Source organism: Chelonia mydas, chromosome 11, assembly GCF_015237465.2.
Source record: "Chelonia mydas isolate rCheMyd1 chromosome 11, rCheMyd1.pri.v2, whole genome shotgun sequence".
NCBI classification, from domain to species: domain Eukaryota; kingdom Metazoa; phylum Chordata; order Testudines; family Cheloniidae; genus Chelonia; species Chelonia mydas.
The window spans coordinates 63,604,124-63,629,710 of record NC_051251.2 but is presented as its reverse complement, the minus strand read 5'-3'; the positions used below and the strand labels follow the sequence as shown (position 1 = coordinate 63,629,710).

Here is a 25,587-nt window from a genome sequence, read left to right as displayed (position 1 = left end):
CATAGCCAGCTATAATGGGAGGAACATATGAGCATAGGGTGACCCAGCTGTGGTGTGAAGCCTGTGTTGTAGCTCCAAGGACACCACCCTTCCTGGTTGCCAATGTAGAGGGGGTGGCCCGGGCTTTTCTGGGCTTCACCCACTTGGACTGTTGACAGCCAGTGCAAGTCAGAGCAGCTCTGCCTTCTGCTTTACTGACTTATGCCAGGGAACTGCAGATCCAGGATTGGGAGAGCACAGGTGGTTTAAAGCCACCTTTGCACATCCTTCCTCCCGTCCGAATTGCTGTGTGCGCTCCTCACCCAGAGCTGAGGACCTGTGCCAAACTGTCTTTTGGGTGGGTTGGCATGACACCTTTTTAGAGAGAATCTTACCCCCTATTTATGCTCTCACTGAATAAAACATTTGTGACTCTATATTTAAGAAAGAAAAAATACCAGCAATTAAAATATGAGTCAACTAAGTAAATTAACAACTGTATTACAGCAGCCTCTAGTGTCGAACAGAGATCAGGCCCCATTGTGCTAGGCACTGTACAGACACACAGTGATAGACCCTGCCAAGAAGGGCTCTATTAAGCAAAGGGTGAGAGATGAAACATAGGTGAAGTGACCTGCAGGTCTCTAGAGGAGCTATCCAGTACCCTACCCACTGGAACACACTGCCTTTCCAAAGTAATTTTTCAGGCACTATTTAGTAATACTGGTCAGTGTTTCATTTTCTCTGGGCAACGTCCAGAGATATTTCCCCTCTCAGCAGGGTGGCCATTTTCCCTGGCTAGAGCCTGATTTGATAATGGACTAGAGGACTGAAAGAATTAGATTTGAAGATATTGGAAGCCAAAGTTTAAGGCAAGTCCTTATAAAATTATATTTTATTGCTGGTCTAATCATTGTTAAATTAATAATAATGGGTTAATCACTAAATGTACGGTAACATCTGAGCAAACAAATCACTTTCCTTACTGTTGGTAATATGAACGGCTCTTAGTGTAAAAACTGCACGAACCCTGGCTAATAAAAAGGGCTAGATCATCCCTTCCCACCCTAAATCCCATCCTTTCACCGATATCCCACCATACTAACCCTTCCACTCCTGGGAGAGACCACAGGGCTTGCCTCCGACATCCCCAGGAAACTTGACCCCACGAGAGTTCCACCCCCACCTCTCACCCTGGCATTCTGGCTCCATCGTACCACACTACCAGGGATTCTCCCAGGTCACGGTCCTCCTCAGATCTCCCAAAGAAAAGTCCTGCAAAAAGGCAGTACTGCCCCAGGCTATGTCCCCCGATCCCCACTCCAGGGACTCTCTATGAACATTTTTCCCGCCTCTACCCACTCCTCCCTTGGGCCCGCTCACTCTCCACCCTCCTCTCCCTGCACAGGCTCTGTGAGGTCTGGAGAGGGGCAAGCATGCTACTGGGAAGGTAAGCTAAGCCTCTCCCTTCCACATGGTGGAGAGAAGACCTATGTGCAGAAGGTCCCTGTCACAGGGCATAGCTGCCCTGTAGCATTCCCTGCTGGCTGAGCCTAGGTCACCAGGCATTCCCTACCTCAGTTCCCCCTCACCTGGGTTTTCTGCCTCTCCTGGGGATTCATGTGGCTCTGCCCTCCAGCTGGGTCACTCTCAGAGTTCAATCTCCTTCACACAAGTTCTTTCACCCTGCTTGGGCTTCTCTTCAGCCCATCCCCTGAACTCAGCTCCCAGCCTCTCTGCTCTGGGATATAGCACTGACTTCCAGTCACTTCATGAAACAGCTTGCTCCCTAGGCTCTCTCTTTCAACTCTTTTATGAGGTCAAGGTGTTGCAGGCTGCCACCTGACCCCAATTAGTTCTGCCCCTTTAGGATGGGAGGCAGCTAATTATGGCACAGGCAGGGCTGATTGAATGTGGCTGGTTAGCCACAGGCCGCCTGGCCATTAAAGGGGTAGGCCACCCTGTTACAGTCCCCCTTATTTCTAGATTAAGACCAAGGTACTGGTTTAGCAAAGGTAGTAATGAGGGCACTAAGTAAGAAGTACCAAAGGCCAGCAAATGAAGAAAATGTGGGTAAAATGGCAGACCTGACTGATCGCTTTACTGACAGCTGACTCACTTCAGGGAACCCCACGGGCAAATAAAATAACGTGTTCACAAACAGCAACTCAATGCAACAAGACCTACAGATGCTGGTTCTTACTGCGCATCATATGGAAGTGCCACAGAATATCTTTAAGGAAGGAACATTGCCAAGGGGTTAAATGACAGGGACTGGGAGCAAGGACTCCTAAGCGCTCTTCCTGGCTCGACAACTAACCTATTGTGTGACCTAGAGCAAGTCATTTAGACTCTCTCTTTCCTACTTCCCTTGCCCCCGCAATGTAAAATGGGCACAGTAATCCCTACCACCCTGCATGGGCATAATGAGGCTTAATTCATTATATTAAGTGCTTTGCAGTTCTTGGAAGGAAAACAGCTACTATACATACAAACAATGTATTTATTATTATTTATGCACTGTGTTTCATTGCACTGCCTAAGTTTCCTTTCCAGCGTTAATCCAAGAAAAGCAGGTGGCATGGCAGGAATGCCTGCAGCTGCCCTGAACCACTGTGCTGCTATCCAGATGACTAACCACGGCCAGAAAGTGCCGGTAGCAAAAATGTCTTTGTTATTTAGTCATCGCGACTGAACAAAAACATATTAAAATCTTCATTGCTACACACGGGAGGGGGAGGATAGACAAGATGACAAATATTCATAGGAATTCCACCTCTTTAAAGCTATTACACCACACAATACTCCTGTGAGGTAGGGATTATATCTCCATTTTACGAGGGCCTGATCCAAAGACCACTGGAGTTAATGAGAGCCTTCCCACGGATTTCAACGGGCTTTGGATCAGGATCATCCTGAGTAACAGGCAGGATATGTGACTGCCCTAAGTCACAGCAAGTCAGCGAAGAGAACCATCCTGGCTCTCAGTCTCCTGCTTTAATCATTAGACAACACGCTGAAAAGAAAAACAGATCGGTTTCATGTGTCAATCAGACAGACAGGACTTGTGAGAGGATGTAAGGTTTGAGGCGTAATCAAGAGGAGGGAAAAACCTGCTGATCTGCTTTCTCCCTCCTCTCTGTACCAGCAAACGAAGAGTCGGTCCCTAAAATATGTCAGGTGGGAGGGACCCTATCATCATTGGTTAACTCCATATGTCTGAGAAGAAAATTAACTCTAATCCTGTCAGACTCGCTGAATGAGATTTGTCTTCACCAGCTGTACTGGCCCTAAAATGCAGTGCTGTGTACTGAAGATTTGAAGTTCTTTATGAAGGCTGCTTCTTGCCCTAAAATATTCAGGAACTGCCAGTGAAAAAATGCTGCCTTTTAAAAACTTGCCTCTAACCTTCCTTGCCTGGGCAAGACAGATGAGAAATGGGCAACAAACCTTGTGCAGCAGTCCCTGACCCCTCCCAGTCAGGTTTCAGATGAGGAGACTGTCTCCTGGTTTGGTACCTTACGCTTAATCAGACACAGAAGCAGCTAACATAGAGACATAACTGAAGAGGCTCCAACAAATTTGAATGTATTGCATCTTAAAGGTACAGTCCACAACATGTTTACTCCTGGACAAGGACAAACGTCCAGGCTAATATTGCTGGATCCGCAAGAAGTTTGACACCCTCAGTCCTGAGATGTTGCTGAGAGGGTGAGGACCACAGAATTCACGGAATTTTGGTGGTGCCTATATACTATGGTTATGAGCACAGCATAAAGAGAGACAGGCCCCTGTGTGCCTACCTTCTTCATTCACAGTAACTGAACGCCCTCGCTTCTTTTACCACCTCAAGGGCTTTAAGAATCACAGGCCTTACTCATCGGTTTTTGTGCACACCCAGTGCAAATTTAGGAAACGACTCCTAATAAACAGGGCCACACCAATGTCTCTGACTCAGAGCAAACCAATTAGCGACTCTGTGTGTTGGCATTTTTTTATTCCACACATGGTGACTAATAAAATTAGAGGTGTTTTTAAAGGACACACCTATATGGAATTCTTACCCTCCTTCCCTTAAATCTAATTGGGCAATGCTATCATTTTTGTGCGAACTACAAAAGAGAGAGTTTCGAATGACAGCTCCGGTGGTTGAAGTCTTCCATCTATCCAGCATGGGCAACAGCAGTGCAAAATTCCCCCACAAGATCCATCGGTGGATCTCAGTCAGGCGCTGGAGGGGATACCTTGTCATTCTCCAAGCCCTTTTTCTCATTGCAGAGACTGACAAACACAGGTACCAATTTGTGACAGATGTAGAGATAAGATCTGCAACCGGACTGAGACCACCACACATTTCACAGAGAGACTGCATCTGCCTCTTGCTAGCCATGGAAATGTCCAAGACTGCTTTGTCCCATGACATTCTCAGTCAAACAACAAAGTAGAATGAGGAAAGAATGTACTCAAAGGGCCCTTTCCCAGAAAATATTAAAAGGCTAATTCACAAGGTTCATGTCTGACCAAGGTTCATGTCTGAAGCCCATTGTGACAGCCAGGCACACACACAGTTCTATGTGGAAGTAAAATAAATGAATCTTCTGTTACTTCTTTAAACCAGAATTTCCTTGGGAGCACAACTTTATCTCTGTTTGGGGGAAGGATATTCTCAACTACCTCAATACTTCCATTAGCCTCTCTGAGTCCCTCAAACTTTTACAAGTTGTGAAGAATGTTACAAAACAATTTGGACTGTCCACACATAAGGAAGAATGTGTAACAGCGTAGCTCTGAATTGAAGGAACTGAGTAACAGAACAGATATTTGGAGCATTTTCCCTGAAGTGCAAAATAAATTGACACGCAACATTATATTGTTAATAGGAGCTCAGAGTTTGGTTTCCTGAATGCTATACTGAAAATTTGCTTCCTAAATGTTAATCTCCCAGTTTTAGGGAAAGGAATTAACATGATCAATAAGTTTTCACACAGTAAGTTGTCAGTAAAGCCCTACGGCCTCTTTCTGTTTAAAACTTTCTATGATTTCCAGATTACTCTTTTAAAAATTCTCAAGCATGATCAGTGTTGCCCTAATTCTGCTTCCATTGAAGTCAACGGTAAAATTCCCACTGACTATAATCAGAGCAGAGTTAGGCCAATGATAAGCACTTTTGGAAGTCTCACCCTAAATAAACATTCTGAGCCTGTTTCTGTTCTTATTTGCATGGAATGTGGTCCCTTGTAACTCTCCCTATTTTTATGGCGTTACTCTGGATTTACATGGGTGAAATTAAGATCAGCATCAGGTCCTCTAAATCTATTACTTGTCTATAAAATTTTCAAGCCATATTTTCATCTGCATTGTTTTGGTGAACAGAAGAAAGTTTGTGCTAAACACAGGTTTGATTTTAGCATATCAGAAAAAAAGCTATTGACAATGTTTTATACATCAACTCCTTTCATTTGTAGTTTTCTTTATTCTTTTTCTAATATTCCTCTTCTAGAGGGTTCAATTTTCTATTAAATTGTTCTAAGAGTAAGGTCACAGATACAATACATATCCATTTACACATGCAGATATTATTTATTATTTGTATTACTGTAACCATAGGCACCGACTCCATGGGTGCTCCAGGGCTGGTGCACCTACGCCAGTCCCACTGATCAGCTCCTCCCACTCAGGCCTGCCGGTGGCCCCATCAATCAGCACCGCTCCCTCCCTCACAGCACCTCCTGCCCACTGCAGATCAGCTGTTTAGTGGCGTGCAAGAGGCGCTGGGGGCTAGGGGAAGGAGCGAGGGTGGGGTACACTCGGGCAGGGGGCAGAACGGGGGCAGGAAGAAGTGGGGCAGGGGTGGAACAGGGACATGAAGAGGCGGGGCGGGGGCCTTGGAGGAAGGGATGGAGTAGGGGCGGGGGCCTGGGACGGAGCAGGGGTTGAGCACCCCCAGGGAAAGTCGAATGTCAGTACGTATGACCTTAACATCTAGGAGCCTTAGTTATGAACCAGGACCCAATGATGCCATTAAACTATTAGTTTTATTACAATCCAAAAGGTAATGTGCAATTTTCAACTATGAGACTTACAGAACTCACTGGAACTCCATTTCCTCTTTCACAAGATAAAATATTAAAGGGTAGGAGTCCAGTTAGTAGAAATCAGCATAGCTCCAGTGAAGTCAAGGAGCTATACAATTTAAACCAGCTGAGGATCTGCCCCATATGTTTATCTCAATGCATCATGCAATGAAACAAGTTGTTCTTAGTTCTGGAGTAATGAAAAGGATGTTTGAAATGTATCTTTGGTTTCTTTTTTCAAAAAACTAAATTCTTGGAGTGTATCCAATATAATTACTTGAAATTCCTTATAGTTACTCACAAGGCCTGATCCGGCACCCTTAAAATCAATGGCAGTTTTGCTATTGACTGCAGTGGGAACTATGCCTCTTAAAGGATATACATCATCAAGCAATTAAATGAATGAAGTATCATTTGGAAAAGTGTATGCAGTATGTAACAATGACACTTTCTAACTCAATAGATCTGCGCCCTATATGTATTAAAGGTGCTAACTATTGACTACAGTGAGAAAAAATACATTTTTACTCCTGTACTACCATAGGTACTTATATGGCCCCATTCCCATAGTATCTGAATAATTCACAACCTGTAGGTATTTATCTTCATGACACCCTTGAGAGGTAGGGAAGTGCTATTATCCCCATTTATAGATGGTTAGCGGAGGCTTAGAGAGATGAAGGCCCAGATAGGCACCTAACCCCAATGAAATCAATGGGAATTAGGCACCTAAATACCTTTTAGGATCTGGACATAAGTGACTTCCCCCAGATCACACAGGATGTCTGTGTTCCAAGGTAGTGCCCTAACTGGACCATCCTTCCTCCTCTACAGAAGAAAGAGAGCTACTAGTGAGTATGCTGGATGCTATTTGGGTACTCAAGGGTGAAATAAACTGATTCTGGCCTTACAGAAGATCTAAGCAACAATGAAGTTATGGAGGAAGTGAAAATCCAGCCCTTACTTTGTTTCACATTAAAGGGCAATACTGTTATCTCAACAGGAACTACAATTACTTGCTTTGCTCTCAGAAAAAAATCCCCTAACACGGAGAGAACATTCCCTTCAAGCTGCAATTTCCCATTGTCTCCCCGTCTTGGCTGGCAGCAGTACAGAACCCCGTGCCCTGCAAGGAGAGAAGCCCTACATTTTACAGCCTTCTCAGGCAGCGAGTGACCGCACTTACTTAATCAGGATATAGCTAAAGCACTCACAATCCTTTTAAGAACTCAAAAGTGCTCGATTCATCTGAGACCCTTGGAAAGGGATGTTTTTCCACACAGCTTTGCTTCTCCTTTCTCCCCCAAGACAGACCCTGCCCTGTGCAACATGCTGTGGGACAAAGCACCCCAGACAGGGATACAATCATGCATTACAATAGGAAATTCGCTGTCTGGAGCAAGCACTTGAAATGTTTGAGGATTTCTCGCACCCTGAAAGCACTAATGTAGGAAACAGGCAAGCTCTTTCTTACATGTTGGAAGTCCAGATCTTCCTCCTATTCAATATTTCCCCAATGGCTGTGACAAAAAATTTTAAAATAATAATACTGCGGCTTACTTGCTGAGAGGATCTCTCTGCCTCTCATCCATCTGGTTTGACCCTTATACCACGCATCAGTCCCTCAGATCTCTAGCAATCATAACCTATATCCCAGTGACTGCTGAATCAAATGGAAATTTGCTCCAGAGTTCAGCAAACTGATGCTAAAGGCACTTATTAAAAAAATCCACAAAAGAGCTACACAACCTTTCAAGGCCGATAACCATGGCCCCAATTAAGGGCCTAATGGTTGAGAAAAAATTGTTACCAACCACCTTAAGCCGTTTCCTTTAGGCAATTGCCAAATTATGGAAATATATCAAGCAAAGCTAGACTAAAGCAACCCAAAAACAAAGAAAGAGCCAAATGACTCAATTTCTAAGACTGAGGTCCATTTAGAGGTTTCCAAACTGGAGATCCACCGCTTTCCATAAAGTTTGTAAATGCCACAAATGTGAAGGATTACTTTGGGAAATGCTTTCTTCGTAATGAAATTATTCAAATTAGCTTCTGATCACATTACAAGCCTAAAAGGCTCCAATAGGGTCTCTCTTTTCAAAATAGGTGAATAGGATTCTCAACCATCTTTGCAAACATTGCCTTTCTAGACATTCCCTAACCTTACATGCATTTTGATCCATGCATCATACAACAGGAATATACAGCATGCTACACTAAATAGGACATTTGCCAATGGAAACCACACAGTTTCCACTGTTAACGTGTATTCTAAATAAAGGAAATCTGGGGTACCTCTTTGCAAATACTGACTTTTTAACAGGGGCTGGATTAAATCATTGGCCTGTGCAGTCCAATACCATGCTGCTGGCAGTAACCAAGGGTTAATTTGTCCTCTGAAAGTGAACCCAGCACCCATTCACACACAGAGACGCACCCAGCCAATTGCGTCGTGCTATAAATGGAAGGAAAAGCTCTTCCTGACCCTTGCGAATGACCTTGTTGCCTAGGTTAGAGCTGCAAAATCAGGCCCTGAAACATTACCAATCCTGAATACCTGTGTAGGACCAGACTCTCAGCTGATGTGAACTGGTGCAGCTCCATGACTTCTATGGCGTTCTGATGATTTACACCAGCTGAGAATTTAGTCCCTAATCTCTAGGACAGAGATGGGCAAACTACGGCCCGCAGGCCACATCTGGCCAGAGGGACCGTCCTGCCCGGTCACTGAGCTCCTGGCAGGGGAGGCTAGTCCCCGGCCCCTCCCACACTGTCCCCCTTCCCCCACAGCCTCAGCGCAACGTGCTGCCAGCTCTCCGGGCCACCACTCCTGCCGGGCAGTGCAGCGGTGGTGTGGCTGGCTCCAGCCGGGCGGCAGGGCATTGCTGCTTTGAGCACCATGGTAAGGGGAGGTTGGATAAGGGGCAGGGGGTCCTGGGGGGCAGTCATGGGACAGGGAGGGTTGGATAGGGAGTGGGGCCCCAGGGGGGCAGTAGGGGCGGGGCTGTGGATAGGGGTCGGGGCAATCAGGGGACAGGGAGCAGGGGGGGTTGGATAGGGGGTGGGATCCCGGGGGGCAGTTAGGGGCCAAGGAGCGTTGGATGGGTCGGGAGTTCCAAGGGGGGCGGGAAGTGGGAGGGGGCAGATAGGAGGCAGGGGCCAGGCTGTTGGGGGAGGCACAGCCTTCCCTACCCTAGCCCTCCGTACAGTTTCTCAACGCTGATGTGGCCCTCAGGCCAAAAGGTTTGCCCACCCCTGCTCTAGGACCTGGCAAAGCCGCACTATGCTACTGCCCCAATCAATGTATTTTTTCAGTCAGTCACTCATTTAAGTATTGTATTGCATAAAACAGAATGGCTTCCCAATAGCAAGACAGGGTTTTGGATTTGAGATTTTTTTCTGTTCTGGGCTAATAAAGATAAAAGGAAATGAATATATTCTAGGCCATAAGCTTTTTGGAGCACTGTCTGACTTGATATCTCTGCTTTGTACAATGGAAAACACATTGTTGGTGATCAGCAAATAATTAATGGTGCATGATTTTCTCTTAACAGATGACATGCATCTTTAGAAATTTTTTTTGTAAATAAATTATCCTGGCAGAGTTGCAATGTACAATTAACAAATTGGAAGAATTTTGTCCTTCAGCCATCATTAAAAATAGATTTAAAACAAATGCAAACACTATGTGTTAGTAAATGGGAGGCATAAATGTCTCGTTGATTGTGCATTGCAATTAAAATATCTGACTGTCCTGTTCAGTGGTAGCCTGACCTGAAGACTCTGAAGCATGATGAAGTTGTAAGTGAGATACTCCTGGAGATATTTTCCTTTCAGGTCAGAACTGAGGCCAGTGGAGAGATTTGGAAGACCATCTCAATGTATCTGCTTGAATATAGTAGACACTTGTTTATAGGGAGGCATGGAAGGATTCAATTTTTATTCATAAACATCAGGAAGCATCGATTTCACTGTACACACAAATCTACATAAAAATATTTCCAATCGATAATTTAACTGAAATTTGTAGATAGGCAAATACAAAAAATTCTGCTTGAGAACTCATTAGAGTCCCACCTTGTTGTGTATAAAATGTGTCATAATGCCGGTATTAAGTAATTACTGTCTGACCTCCCCCCACCCAATTTCACGCAACTGTGAAAATGTAAATAAATATCTTTAAAAAATGATTACATCTCAGCATCAATGTTAGTTGTCAAAATTATAAAAAAATAAAAATAGAATTCTTCCAAGCCTACTTACAGGTAACTCTCAACACTTTTATATATCTATGCTTAAGTATCCAATGACCTCTCCTCTCCTTTTACACCATTAAAAATTAAAAGTCAAATCTCTCTCTTCAAGGGTTAGTCTTAAAAATTTGCTTCCAAACTCACAAAGCAAAACATATTATTTTACCTAACAAATGAAATACACACCCACAAATATTGAAATATTAAAATTCTGCCTTTAGGGGTGGTGGTGTATGTATATATAAAAATCATAAAAACCTACATTAAAAAAGCTACAAAAATTACATTAAAACATTATTAAGGTTGCAAAGTCAAGCACTCAAAAGTTAGGAAATATCTTCTGTGTATGCATGATAGTCTTTAATTGCACAATCACATAATATTTTTTCCACAGGGCCCCTGTCTCATTCAGTGCTCTGGGGATGAATCAGGGCTGTATATTGAAGGAGACTGTTGTCTGTAGGACACCTGCCTCATTTGTTGTAGACGTTTGCAAGGTGTGTACCTATTGTAGATCCAGGGAAAACATCAGGCCAAAGCCCGCTCATAACTAAAGGCCCTCCCCTTAGCCAGGGAGAGGCACTAGTGGTTCTGGGTTGCAAGGTATAAAGTAAATGAGGCAGGGGATTGCAGGAAGAAGAAGGATGGTCAAGGCAATAGGAATGCTGCCCTTGAGAACCAGTTTCTATCCCTGCCTGTGTCACCAAGTTCCTACATGATGCTGGGCAAGTCACTTAAACCAAACCTTTCACAGGTAGTCACTAAGAGAGGTGGTCACTTGAGATCCTGGTGTCTGATTTACAGATGTACTCATCACTAAGTCAAAGGGAATGGTGCTTGAACATATAAAGTGCTAGCTAATGCTAAGAATTCTGAAAGCCAGGTCTTGGGCATCTCAAATTGGGCACCCAAAATTATGTACTTTTAACCTTAATCTCTCTGCCTCAGATTGCTCTCTGTGAAATGGGGATAATACCACCCCCTCACCTCACAAGGGTGTTGTGAAAATTAATGTATTAATATTTGTGAAGCACTTGGATTCTATAATATGAGTGCCATAGAAAAGCCTATGCAGAAATTAGTAATTCAGTCTTCACAGCAGGGTTTGAATAGTAAGCAACAAATAAAGCATACACCAGACAACAAAGGAGAAAACAAAATATAGTACAGCTGCTCACTACGTGACCACTGTCCATTCTGTGCACGGAATGAGGCTGGGGTCCTGTGGAAAATATAATATGTGCTCACATAATTAAAGACTGTACCATAATACACACATGGGGGCTGAATTAAGGTTGTACGGGCAACCATAATTCTGGCAGTTCCTAACTTTTGAGTGTTTGACTTTGTAACCTTAATAATGTTCTTTTAATGTAGGTTGGGGGTGTGTAATATATTATACAGATACCACAGAGGTCCGTGAATTAGGGATCCATTTTGCACCTGAATATGACGGAGGAGGCACTGTCCCTGTCATTCGTGCTGTCCAAGCTATTTCGCTGCCATCGTGAAGCCTATGTGGAAGGTGATGTGACTTTGTGTTCATTAGTAAAATGGAAGCTTAATTTTTAATTAACTGTTTTAATAAGAGAATCCATTTTTTATCTGGAAAAAACTGTTCATGATGTTCAATGGCTAAAAGGATCGTGAATGAAACGGAATGGTGTGACAGATACAGCCAATTACAAATACTGCTGAGGGTTAAAGCGAAGTTGGGGTGTACGGAATGCATAGTTAGGCCTCCTGAGTGTACACACCCAATAACCATTCACATACAACAAAAAGGCAAACTAGTTCAAATCTGGTTATGAAATCATTTGAAAGCTGATTTATTAGATATTAACTTTTAATGGGCAGGCAACTGCCAATCCATTTTTTAAAAATACCTCATTCAGAAATAATATTCGAAAGAAGATACAATACAGAGAACAAGAAAGGATACACATTTTGTTAAAAGGGTGTCAATCAATCGGTGACATAATGGGTGGTTTTGAATGGACTCTCCCGGTAGTACTCTCTCCTCAGGATTCAAAATATTGTTTTATGGCTACAGGTATGAAGACTTTGCTTTGGTGTATTTGGAAATGACAAATTTATGAATTACTTCTTCCTACTTTTTAAAGGTGACATTTTCAAAGGCACCTGGGGAGTCCAGCATGAAACCGCCACTGTATTTTAATGAGACAAGGTGAGTAATTTTAATGGGAGTTAGGCACCTATATTAGGTGCTTTTGAAAATCTTACCCTAAAGTCCTAAGCTAACCACTGAAACAATTATCCATCTTATGAGTAAAACAAATTCGGCCCAGACCCTGCAAACCTTTACTCATGAAAGAAGTCCTTACTCACACCAGCAATCCCTCTGGCTTCAATGAGGCATATTGTATAAGGGCTCGCAAGGCTGCGGCCTCAGTCCCTAACAAAGAAAAATAGAGCATTGCACACAAATTATGAAATACACCATTTTACTTGCAATGGTACATAACACTTTCAGTTTCTTGCACAGGCCCTGCAGAATAATCTCTTTGGAAGTATATCTTTTAATGGGTTTGGGGTGAAAGGGCTTAGAAGCAGCATATGTAACTGCAATATTAACAAAATTAGACCATAATTACAGAAATTACAGAAGACTTATTGATTCAGGGCACAGTTCTTCTGACAGGGCAAATGGCACTCACACAAGAGGGCAGAGGGATGAAAGACGCACACAGGCTGAGGCAATTTGAGGTGATTACATAACAGCAGCCATGTCAAAGAGCACAGGGTTTATGGGAAAGCTGTAAATTGTTCAATTTTTAACCCTTTCCCTCTCCAATAACTAACTTATTAAATAAATGGGAGGAGCATTCCTTGATCAAGCTGTGCTAAAGATATTTTTCAAATAAAACAACTTGGAAATTTTAAGCATCCATAACCAGATATTCTGGAACTACTATGTAGTTTACTCGACACTGTTGCAATCATAATACTCCTTGTCCCACTGAAACACAACAGACACTTCTAGAGTGTGAAAATGATATTGATCTAGTTCCTCAGCTGATGTAAATCAGTGTGGCACTGTGGTGATTTACCCCCAGCTGAGCATATGGCCCCTTAATTTTACTTTTAAACACAGGCTGATAGAATAGATTTCTATTCTAAAATCCTGTACCCTGGATTTTCTCCCCACTGTATTTTCCACTGAATGCATCCGATGAAGTGAGCTGTAGCTCATGAAAGCTTATGCTCAAATAAATTTGTTAGTCTCTAAGGTGCCACAAGTACTCCTTTTCTTTCTGCGAATACAAACTAACACGGCTGCTACTCTGAAACCTGTACCCTGGATAACTCTGCGGTTTTGATCTTCAGTGGTGGTTTTGGGTGCATCAACATCTCTCTGAAGGCCAAATGATGTCTGCCTGGCACATAGTTGCTTATAGCTTCCAGTGCACATTGAATCAAACAAATGTGAAGCATGTTACTGTACTGCTTATGTTGACACCATGTAAATCAGGAAACATTTTGTTCATCTCATTAAAAGTTTGATGCCCCTTATCTATCATTAAAAGTTTGATGCCCCTTATCTATCATGGGGTCTACTGTAATTGTAGGTTTCAGCAAGTCAAGTAGTGAAGAAACACCAGCAAGATTGTTAACAACATAATGCCATCGGGGATGGCACAAAAAGAGAAGGAAGGTTCTATTGTTTATTTCAATGCAAAGTCCGTACTCAGAGTTGTAATCTTCTTCACCGAGTATAGATAAATGCTATCTGAGCACTACAGATGACTTAAGTCTACAAGTTGGAGGGACCTAAATGTAGGTATCTAAACAACGTTAATAGGCACCTAAACTCTCGACTGGGTGTCCAAATCATCTGTTAGGTGCCAAAAATAGCTATTTAGGACCTACGGATATAGGCACTTACATTTATGCACCCAAACCTGAAAATTTAGCTCTACATTGTTTTGAGACTGAAACTTTGATACATGTAACTAGGTCAGCTGTTCACCTTCACAGACCTTTAAGCCAAGATGAACTGCTCTAGAAATAGGGCTTGGCAATATGACTGCTGCATGAAACTTTATTTTAAGGATATTGCAATGTGACTGTACCCTCAACTTTATTAACTATCCTTCCTGTTTTACAATTAGGTTACAAGTAAATAAGCAAATAATCTGGCAGATAGGGACTTGGGCCCAGATCCTCAACAGCATTTGATTTCAATGGTAGTTAGGCACCTAAATACCTTTGAGCATCTGAGCCTTATCATTCTTAATGATGATTCTCTGGCCTCTTCCTGCCACCAAACTCTAGATCTACCTATTTGCACTGACACTGTATTTATATTTTTCAGTTTTTCTTCCTCTCCCAGGTGAATCCATGTGAGTCACGCCCTACTGCCTCGCCTTCATCAATATGTTTAATTCTCATTTTCAGATTTGTTTGACCAAATCCAGCCAGAATGAGCTCATGCTGCCAAGAGCCTAAGCATCTGTTTCCATCCGGGGCACTCCCTTTTCATCCCTAGTAATATTATCCCAGACTTCTCCCTCAGATGGAAATTCAACTTCCCCATCTGTAATTGCCAGCCACTCCCATCTCCTTTAGTACTACATTAGTACCTCCTTCCTCCTACAGTCTTCAAATACCTTTCCCAATATCAAGTGACTCTGGACAGCCTTCCAACTACATTATAGACAAGTGCAGTCTGGCTCTTCAAACATTCCTTTACTGCTTTCAAAATTGCTACCAGACTTGTAAGCCTGGTGTTATAACAATGGGTGGTAGTCACATCACAGAGTGGATGAAATGACAAGACATGTTTTTCTATAGGTTTTTTTTTTTCCAGTTATCACTGGCAACATTTTATCTCAAGAGTTTCAAGTTACAAAGATGCACAGTCCAATATCTCTGATGTACGGATGCCTCTCCTTGGTAGCTGATCACAATAACACACTTTCTCTTCCACACAACACCTGCCAATTCTAGCCCCAAGGCAGGCATGTGATAAACTGAATAGCAACAAGTTCTTTCTCTGCTGTTATCCTGTAGACACTCAGTGAATAGCTATTTCACTGAACTCCTGATATTACTCCAAGCAGGGCAATTCTGTACTTGCCCAAAAAAGAGAGTCCAACAGGGTAAATAGCCAGGCCAAAAAAAACAACAAACAACAAACAATAAATAAACAAAAACCACTGGATAACTATTAAACTACATTCAGTTATACTTATATACACAGATTCATCAAGCTGATAAATATGGGTAGCACTTATTTTGTGCTCCCTAACTTAAAGGCAATCGTCATGACAGTGAGAGTAATTGAACAGTAACTGGCTAATTCTATCCAGAGAGGAGAATATACGGGAAGGAGCACTAGTCAAAAGAAGAAAAGACCCATAGTATGAAAAGGCCTCACTACCATCAAGCACTTTGACCGTCTGCCTGACCCGTCTAGTAATGGAAACTGAAGGCACTGATCAGATTTAATTACCCATAGTGCACCTGATCTAAATACACGTTGGAGCTCTCTAACAATAGACATAATATCATGGCAGCTATAATATATCACTCAGGCAGAACATCAGATCAGTTGATTTATGGAAACAATGTTTTAGAAGATGTAGAAATGCATACAATAGCACAAAACCTTCAGGCATACATCTGGCATACCGAGGGAGACTGTGTTATATGGCCATAGGCCACAGCTAAGGGAAAAAAATGGCAGGACAGCGAAACATGCCTGGAGGACCACAACCAAAAGATGACCCGCTTTCTTTACCGATCACTTTATCCAAGTTTTCCCTGCACAATTGTATTCTCTCTCTACTTGGTAACTTAAAAAGTACTCTCAGCTTCTCAGCCTGAGAGTACATGTATCTAGTAGGAATTAGGGATACGGTGTGTAATACAGACAAGCAATGGCTTATCAAAAAAACAACTGGGAACATGTTCCCCATTTCTGAACATAATTCCTATTTTTTCCTGAATGAAAAATTAATTGCAAAAAACTATTTACAATTTTGCCTCCACGTGGAGATAAATCATGATCACGGTTTCTATTAATTTCAAATGTGTGTTTCATCTTTAAAAGAAAGTATCTCTAACTTTCCTAACATCTGGTAACTCTGAATTGATACCTTTGCCTTTATCAGTCAGAACTGTGTAGTGCAGTGATTCATGTTCATGTAACACTTTAAATCTTTCAGCTATCGATTTCTTCCCTGTCAATCTCTGAAGCGCCTTAATTATTTGGAAATCTGCTACAACAGGAACTTCTTTACAAGAGAGCTGCTAAATATGTGGGCCTTGGCATATAGGGAATCCATTTTGCTAAAAGATTTCTTTGTCAAATCTTTGTCAATTGATCTGGAAGCTAGCCAGAGGATACATAGCAGATTTAGAGCCCATGGCACCTTTAGAACAGTTTTGTAGATAGGTGTTTTTCAAAATTTTACCGAGTCACTGGGAAAATCACTGGGGCTTCAGCACCTAAATCACTTAGGTGCTTTTGAAAAATGTATCCTTAGATCATCAATCCCTTTAAAAGTTACATCATTAAACTGAAAGAAAAAAATGCTTTTAAAAGTATTTCTTCTAAGACATCTATCACTTTGGTATCTAAATGTCACTTACAAACTGTATAATATTGACAATGCATAATTTCTGGTTGTTTGTATTCTTAAAGGAAAGGGTTCTTTAAGATGTTTAAGGTAAGTCATATTGATAGGAGATATAACTGTGTTACAGATAACAGAAGATCTAATCAATGTTAAATTACAGTAACCATGACATCTTATGTTAAGGCTGATCCAAAAAAACTTTTTATATGCCAAGACCTGAGTCCAGGGCTCTGAATTTCTCCTACATAGTTAATGGCATCATTCAGTTACAATGAAGCAGGTCTCTGTATTCCTTTCACAGTTTTAAGAGCTACTGAGGTCATCAGCTGTTGCACAAGAAACAGAACCCTTGTCAGTGAAGTAAAGTGCCAGCATCCATCAAAGCTCCTGAGCTTGTGCTTAATTTTAAGCGGTGAGTAGTCCTATTGACTTCAATAGCACTACCCACAAACTCAACATTAAGCACAAGCTTAATTTTGCTGAAATGCGGCCTAAATAAATGAAATTCCAAATTTTGGGGGAGGGGGGAGGGTTAAGTGAAAAATTAGCAATCCAACCTCTCTATATAGTAAACACACATGTGTAATATATAAACTTACCTGTGTGTATTTGGACATGTTGTACACGGATACACACACACACGTTTCCTTCCTGTCTTACCAAACCAAAATTAAGGGGTGATTCAGACCAGAGCCATTTTTATCCAGCTACCAAGGTCTGGGGGCACGGGAGAGAATAAATGGTACTATGGTACTAATTTTGGCCCTTTTCTACTCAAAATGGGATCTAAAGCTGAAGTATTAATCTCATTCCTTGTGAACTCTACAATGATCATTCATCCAATAGAAAGAGACTAAATCCCACTGTCAGATGCAGAGTATGGATCTCTTATGCACACTGGGGCCCATCTCTCTTGCATGTTATACACTACATCCATTGGGGGGACCCATCCCATAATATGCAACGGAGTTCTGCCCTGAAGACCCAAGAGCAGGATTTTCCCCTAAATGTGGAAAAATCTCAGTGGAACATCAGCATTCAGGGCTGTTTAAATCAATCTAGAGTTACCTACGAAGTCCCTCAGTTGGAGGCCACATATGGAAGACGCACATTTCAGTGAGTGCCTTGCCATGCAAAGTGTGGGAGGTGAGTGGATGGGGGATAAAGAGGAGAGAGTATAAGAACTATGTGCAGAATTGCTGTTACTGTTTGTGTATTTAGGGGGAATAGTGCCCACAGGTATCCTATTAAACATGGGGACTGGCAATGTGTCTCTGCCAGGGCCTGTGTAACGAGGGAGATATCTCGAATCCTGAGGGAGCTCAAGGTATTGGGCCTTGATCTACAACAGGGCTAGACTGATTTTCACCAGCTGAGGTTCTGGCCATCATTTCGAGAGAGCTCTCCGTGAGCACAAAGCAGCTCCTGCACTACACCACACAGCGCTTAGGCATGAGAAATAAATAGCACACTTGAATCAGTGGAGGCCTCATGACCTGGGAGCCACCTATGTCTGCAGGGATGGCAGGCTTGTCTGGACTGGCCCTGCCAGAAGTAGATACAGACCTGGAAGAGATGACTCAGATAGATGGCTGGTGGGACTGTGGAACGAACAGCACCTCTGCGTGGTTAAGGAAGTTTTTTTTAAAAGAAAAAAGTAAGAGGCTAGTTGGCCTCACTAATGCAGTGGTCTAATAAGCTCTTTGACAGCTGGAAAATAGCAAGTACTTTCTATGGACATTTTCAAAAGAAGTTGAAAAAAAGTTGGTTTTTCCTAAATTTTGTAGAAATTTTGATTTTGGAACAATAGAATGAAATCCCAAACATTATCAGTTTTCCTTAAAAAACAACAACACTGGACAGAAACTAAAAGGTTAAATTTCCAAAATGTCCATCTTTTGTCAAAAAAACCTGTTCGTTTGAAATATTTTGACATTGCTCTGCTATTTTAAAAAATGAATACATTAGCTTTTTGCCTCTTTGAAGTCCAAGCTGACACATCCATAAATCAATTGACTAATGTAGTCACACCCCAGCTACCAAGATACTCTCCCTAAAAGGCAACCTGAAAGTATTTCAGTGAGTAAGCACAAGTTTTATGTTTCACAACTGACGGGAGAGGTGTCTGAACCTTTTATGTGCTACTTCCAAAGACAAATTATCTTGAATAGTAAAATTTAAACAACTGGTAAAAAGAGAACAATTTAAATAATTACAATATTTGTGAGCACTGTGGTCCGAGGAGAAAAGGGGAGTTTTAATCATATTGATACAATTTGTTGTTCAAGAAATAAAAACCTTCAGTGCTGTCAACCCAGCCTGTAGAGAGTAAATAGTATTTTCTTCTGTTCTTATTACATTAGGCAGAATGCCCACACTTGGAAATTACCCTTGGGAAAAGGTGCATTGAATAAAGCGGTTCAGTTTTTGGTTAGGTCATGGCAAGAAGGAAACAGAATATTTCACAAGTTGCTGCCTCACCAACAGTACATGACACTGAAGGACAATTACTGGGACTACATTGCATTATGCCATTGTTTTTAATAATGCCATTTTGCTCCTGTGCAACAGCATAGACCTATCACAGAGGTGGGCAAACTATGGCCCAGGAGCCACATACTTCAGATGTTTTAATCCAGCCCTCAAGCTCCTGCCAGAGAGTGAGGGTTGGGGCTTGCCCACCTCCATACCGTGGCTCCGTGCGGCTCCTGGAAGTAGTGGCATGTCCCCCTTCCAGCTCCTGCGTGTAGGGGCAGCCAGGGGGCTCTGCACGCTGCCCCCACAGCTCCCATTGGCCAGGAACTGTGGCCAATGGGAGCTGCAAGGGTCGCACCTGTGGATGGGGCAGCGTGCGGAGCCCCCTGGCTGCCCCTACGCATAGCAGCTGGAAGGGGGACATGCCACTGCTTCTGGGAGCTGCTTGAGGTAAGCGCCGCCTGGAGCCTGTACCCCTGAACCACTCCTGCACCCCAACCCCCTGCCCTAGCCCTGATCCCCCTCCTGCCCTCTGAGCCCCTCGGTCCCAGCCCAGGGCACCCTCCTGCACCCCTAACCTCTCATCCTCAGCCCCACCCCAGAGCCCACGCCTCCAGCTGGAGCCCTCACCCCCCCCCACACCCCAACCCCCTGCCCAAGTCCAGAGCCCCCTCCTACACCCTGAACTCTTCATTTCTGGCCCCATTCCAGAGCCCTCACCCCCTCCCGCACCCCAACCCCCAATTTCATGAGCATTCATGGCCTGCCATACAATTTCCATACCCAGATGTGGCCCTTGGGCCAAAACGTTTGCCCATCCATGGCCTATCTCATGCCCACTGACAAAGGGATCAATTGCAACCTGGACTGTGTATTTGCACTGGGCCACTAAGGGGAGTAAAAGCCCCAACCTCAAATCCCTGCATGGGTTAAAGCACCTTGACAGGCAGACATGGACCAGGAAAGGAGTGGGATGGGCACAGAGCCTTGGCACCAGCCTCCAATGCATCAGTTAACAGAGCTGAGCTGGAGCACAGGAGATAGTAACAATAAATTACTATGGGCCAGAAGATAATTACTACCCCTGAAGCAAGTGGGGGAGCAGGGAAGGAGCCATAATTCATTCTGTGGGATGCTCCTGGGGGGTGGTTCGGTAACGTTCGCTAAGGGCTGTGTCCTTGTGCTACAATATATGTATCAAGTGCAACCAAGTGGGAAATGAAGGTGGGAATTCTTTGGTGGCCTGCTCTGAGCAGTCACTAAGGTATCTAAATGGGCATGCCACTTGTCTCGAAAATTAATACAAGCCATTGTTTATAGGTTAGGAACATATCACAGACCAGTTTTCTTTTTCAAAGAAATACCAATTTCCCTGACCTCAGATAACTTTACCTGGATCCATTGTGGGATCAAAGGTAAGCAAAAAAGGTCTCTCTCTCCCCCGCCTCACTCTGCAGCATGGAACTGGTCACTATTTTTTGAAATTCCATTTGGGGGGGCAACATTTTTCATGAAATTTCTAATTTTGACCAAAGCCCCACTAGTTTTCATGATTTTTTAAAATGTTTTCTGATCAGCAATAAAGTTCAGTGAACTTTAAGCTGGACAAAAAATGGGCAACATTCTGAATTTTGAAGGAAAAAAAAGACAAAAATGGTGAAAACAATTCACAGAAATTAACCAGCTCTAGTTCATGGTTAGAGGGCCTCCCATAATGCAGATCCACCCAGTCAAAAAGCAAAGATGTGCCCAAATCTTTACAAATAGACTTTACTGCATACACTGTAGCATGAAAGGAAAGCAAATATACATAAGGAGGGTTAACTTACATGGTTCAAGCATACCTCAGCTTTCTGTACAATAACTGCCATCATAAGATATTTATCAGAAATGAGAAGATCATATTGCCACGGAGAGAAGAATTTACATTTAGATAGTGAGAGAGTGAAAATTCTTAGGAAACGGCTTTCAACATTTGTCCATCAAAGACAAATGCCTCTGTTGCATCTGTGTTTTAAGTGATAGCCTAGATTTTGCACAGCAAACTGGGCAAATACTCTCGACAACCCAGAGCTGTCTAATAAAGCACTGGATGTTAGAGAAGTAGCAAAGAGTGACTCACATTCAAGTTACAGTGGAGCTTTCATTTAATATGCTTTCTGTTCACAAAACCATGTAGACTTGGAGTTGTTAGTATCTTTATTTTCCTCTTTTGAAATACTATCCTTGATACCGATCCCCTAAGATCTTGATTTTCCTTATAAAATCCTCCCACTTTCACTGTCATATAAGATCAAGGGCTTAAATGGAGGCACTACCTGCAAATGTTGTAAACACGAGTAGCTTTCTATTTCATATTACACTCTCTCGGGGGAAAGAATTTCATTCTTTCTGTTATCACTTTGGTGGCAATTATACTGAATTCACCATCAACTAGTGTTGAGAGTCTTCCTGCTTTCTGTCCCCAAGACACCTTTTGAGACTAGAAATAATATTGCCTAATATATATATGTGTAATATAATAAATATTTCTTCCTTATGTGTATTTACACCATACTGTATATTAGTATAACATTAAGACTAATTATCATTTAATTATAAAATGGATACCTTAAACATTTGAGGCTCAGTGCAGGACCAGGGAAGGGGGGCAAAGGCAGCTTTAGACCATCTTTACATTCCCCTATCGGGGGGCTGCCAGGGTGCCAATCCAGTGCCTAGTGTAAATCAGAGCAACCTAAAGGTTGCTCTAATTTTTGATAGATTATAAACAGTCCTAAGAGGCCATTCCAGCAGCTGGGGAGTGGTGGTGCTGAAGGATGCCCTAGCTATATTTTTGTCCCAGGAACACTCCTAGTTCGAGACGTTGAGAGGAAAGCAGAGTAGGCTGCACCTCCAAAGGCTTCCTCTTACATAAAGGGGAATCATTGGATCAAAACAGCCATTGCAGGGCAGAGAATCTGACCCTGGCTTTCTTTTCCATTCTAAAATGGGAATTACTATAGGAAGAGAAAGAACACTATTTAAATACAGCATGCGGTGCCCATACATGCCACCAGAAGATAGCAGTAAACAAGCACTTTGAGTATAAGAACACAGTATCAAGCCTGCTGCAGTATTTGGGCAGGATATGTATGTGAAACACCTTGGGTTTTTGTCTAGCTGTCTTTCTTAGGTTTGTATGCAGCGGCAATCATCATTTTATTCTAAGCACTTAGAACACGTGTTTGGAAGTAAAGTCTTTTTTAATTTCTCCAATTTGATTGTGTATGTTTTGCACTCCACATTTTTCAGACCTTTGGTCACATTTATTTTGAGCTGGCCTCATCTGTGGTCTCTCACTCAAATCACTGGCACAATCACTGCTCATCCTTTCAGTTAGCAGTGGTATCACACCATTTCTTTTGCACTCGCTACTCATAATGTTAGCTGCCTCACGGTACTCTTTGAGAAGTCTGTTCTGATGTTAGGTTCATGTCAAGTTTTGCTTCAAATCACTTTCTTTCAAACCGCGAACTCCAAATTTCAGACTGACCTAACAGGTTTGTTTGGGGTTTTATCCATGTCCAAGTCATGCACCTCTAAAAACTATATACAGGTTTGGAATAGAAATGTTGATGCCACTTGAGCTATACTGGCACTGGAAGGCACCACCATGATCCTAAAAGAAGAAGGGTCAGGTACCCAGCTGTTGTCAATTATTGATCCACTGACTTCGAGGCTGATTTACACCAGCTTAGGTTCTAACCCTTTATCTAGGTACTTAGATACTTAATCACCATCATATCTGAGGGCCAGATTTGTAAGTGCATTTAAGCACCAAAAGACGCCGATTGATTTCAATAGGAGTTAGGTGCGTAGGAGCTTTGAAAATCCTACTAGGCAACTACTGCATCCTTAAGTGCCTAAATACCTTTAAAAATCTGGCCCCATGTACCTCAAAATCACTAATGGATCTTATCCTCACAGTAGCCGTGCGAGGTAGGGAACCATTATCTCCATTTTACAGATAGGAAAACTGAGGCACAGGGTAGCTTAAATGACTTGCACAGAGACTGTCTCTGGCAAGAATTAAACCCAGGTCTCCTGAGGTCCACTCAGGTGCCCTATCCCCTAGGCCACCTTTCGTATCCTCAGAGCTTGTCAGTAGTAGAAAACTTGCACTCGAGTAACTACTTTGCTTCCGTTACACTGATACAAAGGCCCCACTCCCAATGTAAATGCACCTAAACCTTTAAACTGGATCTATACTGGTTTCATTTAATTTGGAAAAAAATTATCAGATTATACTAATCCAGTTTTCAATGCCATTTAAAGTGTTTAAATACATATGTACCTCACTGGTCAGTGTGTGTTGCACATCACCCCTCACTGCCTATTCCACAAAGGCTGATGGAGACTCACATTTTCGGTTCTGGGGGATCTCATCTTCCATCCCCAATGTTTCGGCCAGCATGGCGATCGCCACATAACCACACTGGGCGATTGCACTTGGGCAACTAAATTGATCTTGTTAGAAAAAAACCCCCTGAGGTCTAGATAACTTCTCATAGAAAAATCACATGGCTTCCCATCCCGTTTATGCTGCCCTAAAAACAAGGACAAGGGGATTAAAGCACAGCTGTCTCCTCTGCTACTATTTTTCCCCTAAAAACTAAATATCAAGATGGCCTGATTTGTACTGAAAATGCCTGCCTGCATGCATCTAGCACCTCTCAGGATGTCAAACAGTGTACACCGTCCAAGATCCAGAGTTTGTCTCTAAGAAAACGACAGGTTTCAGAGTAGCAGCCGTGTTAGTCTGTATTCGCAAAAAGAAAAGGAGTACTTGTGGCACCTTAGAGACTAACCAATTTATTTGAGCATAAGTTTAAATAAATTTGTTAGTCTCTAAGATGCCACAAGTACTCCTTTTCTCTCTGAGAAAACTGAATGCAAAAGCTTGAAAGGGAAAAAACTCTCCCCTCAAAGAAACAGAAAATAGAAAACAATTTAAATAAAGAAATGATTTTGGCCCCATCAAGGGTTTGTTAAAATATTAAGCATTCTCTTTGGGTGTTCGCTGCTGTCGGACACACTTACGCTAATGAGCATCATTTATTACTAAGGCTGGCCTCTCTTTTCAAGCCACTGCCGCAGTGCACTATGGCTCACGTCCCTGTGGGAATGACAGGAAGGGGCGAGATTCAACGGATGAGACTAAAAGGGAGAGAAAAGAAATAATGAACATTGCAGGGAAGAGAGAGCAGGGGGGAGGGGAGAGAGAGGAAAATGGGAAGAGAGTGTGAAAGAGATGGAGCGATCCTGCCAGCAAAAATATCTGATGCAAAGTAGAAATAACTCCCATAGGTTCATAGGTAAGGAAAGTCTCATCTTTCAGTAGAACACATGCTGCAAGGATTAAACTTCAGCTAGAGTACGATATGGTCTGGTGAGCAGCTGGTGCAGCATACAGTATCATGCCTTGTTAGCCACAAAGGCTGAAGTGAACACATCACACCTGGTTCCGTATTTGCTTTGAGCAGGGTTCAGAGTTCTCTCCCTAATCTATGAGGCTCTAACCGCCTGATTTTTCAAAGGGGATGTCAGTAAAAACTCTAGGTGCTCAGCCCTTTTGAGAGTCAGGCTGTTAATCGATTGGACGTGGCTAACTCAGAGAGCAAACTACCTTCCATGATCCTTCAAGGCAGCTACACTCTACAGCAAAGATGCCGTTGGACAGACAAGTTCTCGGTTATCAGGCAATGGAAAGCACAGCAGTCACAGAGATAGCGTGGTGAGTAGGACGCTGGACCAGGAGTCAGCAGATCTGTTCCTAGCTCTGCCTCTGACCTGTTCAGAACATACGAACAGCCATACTGGCTCAGACCAATGGTCCATCTAGCCCAGTATCCTGTCTTCGGATGGTGACCAGTTCCAGAGCTTCAGTGGAGCGTACAGAACAGGGCAGTTGGAGGGATCCACCTTGGTCTTCCCCTTCTGGCAGTCAGAGGTTTACTGTCGCCCTGACCATGGGGTTGCAAACTGACTATCTTGACTACTAGTTCTTTTTTGAACACAGTTACAGTTTTGGCTTTCACAGAATCTCTGGGCAATGAGGTCAACAAGTTGACTGTGCGTTGTGTGAAGAAGTACTTCCTTGTGTTTGTTTTAAACCGGCTGCCTATTCATTTCATTGGGTGACCCCTTGTTCTTGTGTTA

General features: G+C 42.7%; 1 protein-coding gene across 41 annotated transcripts in view; it reads right to left on the bottom strand.

The window, feature by feature from the left end:
• The window catches only part of MAP2 (microtubule associated protein 2), a 342,823-nt gene that overhangs the window by 272,451 nt on the left and 44,785 nt on the right, over positions 1–25,587 (bottom strand). The gene's annotated exons all lie outside the window — the stretch shown is intronic.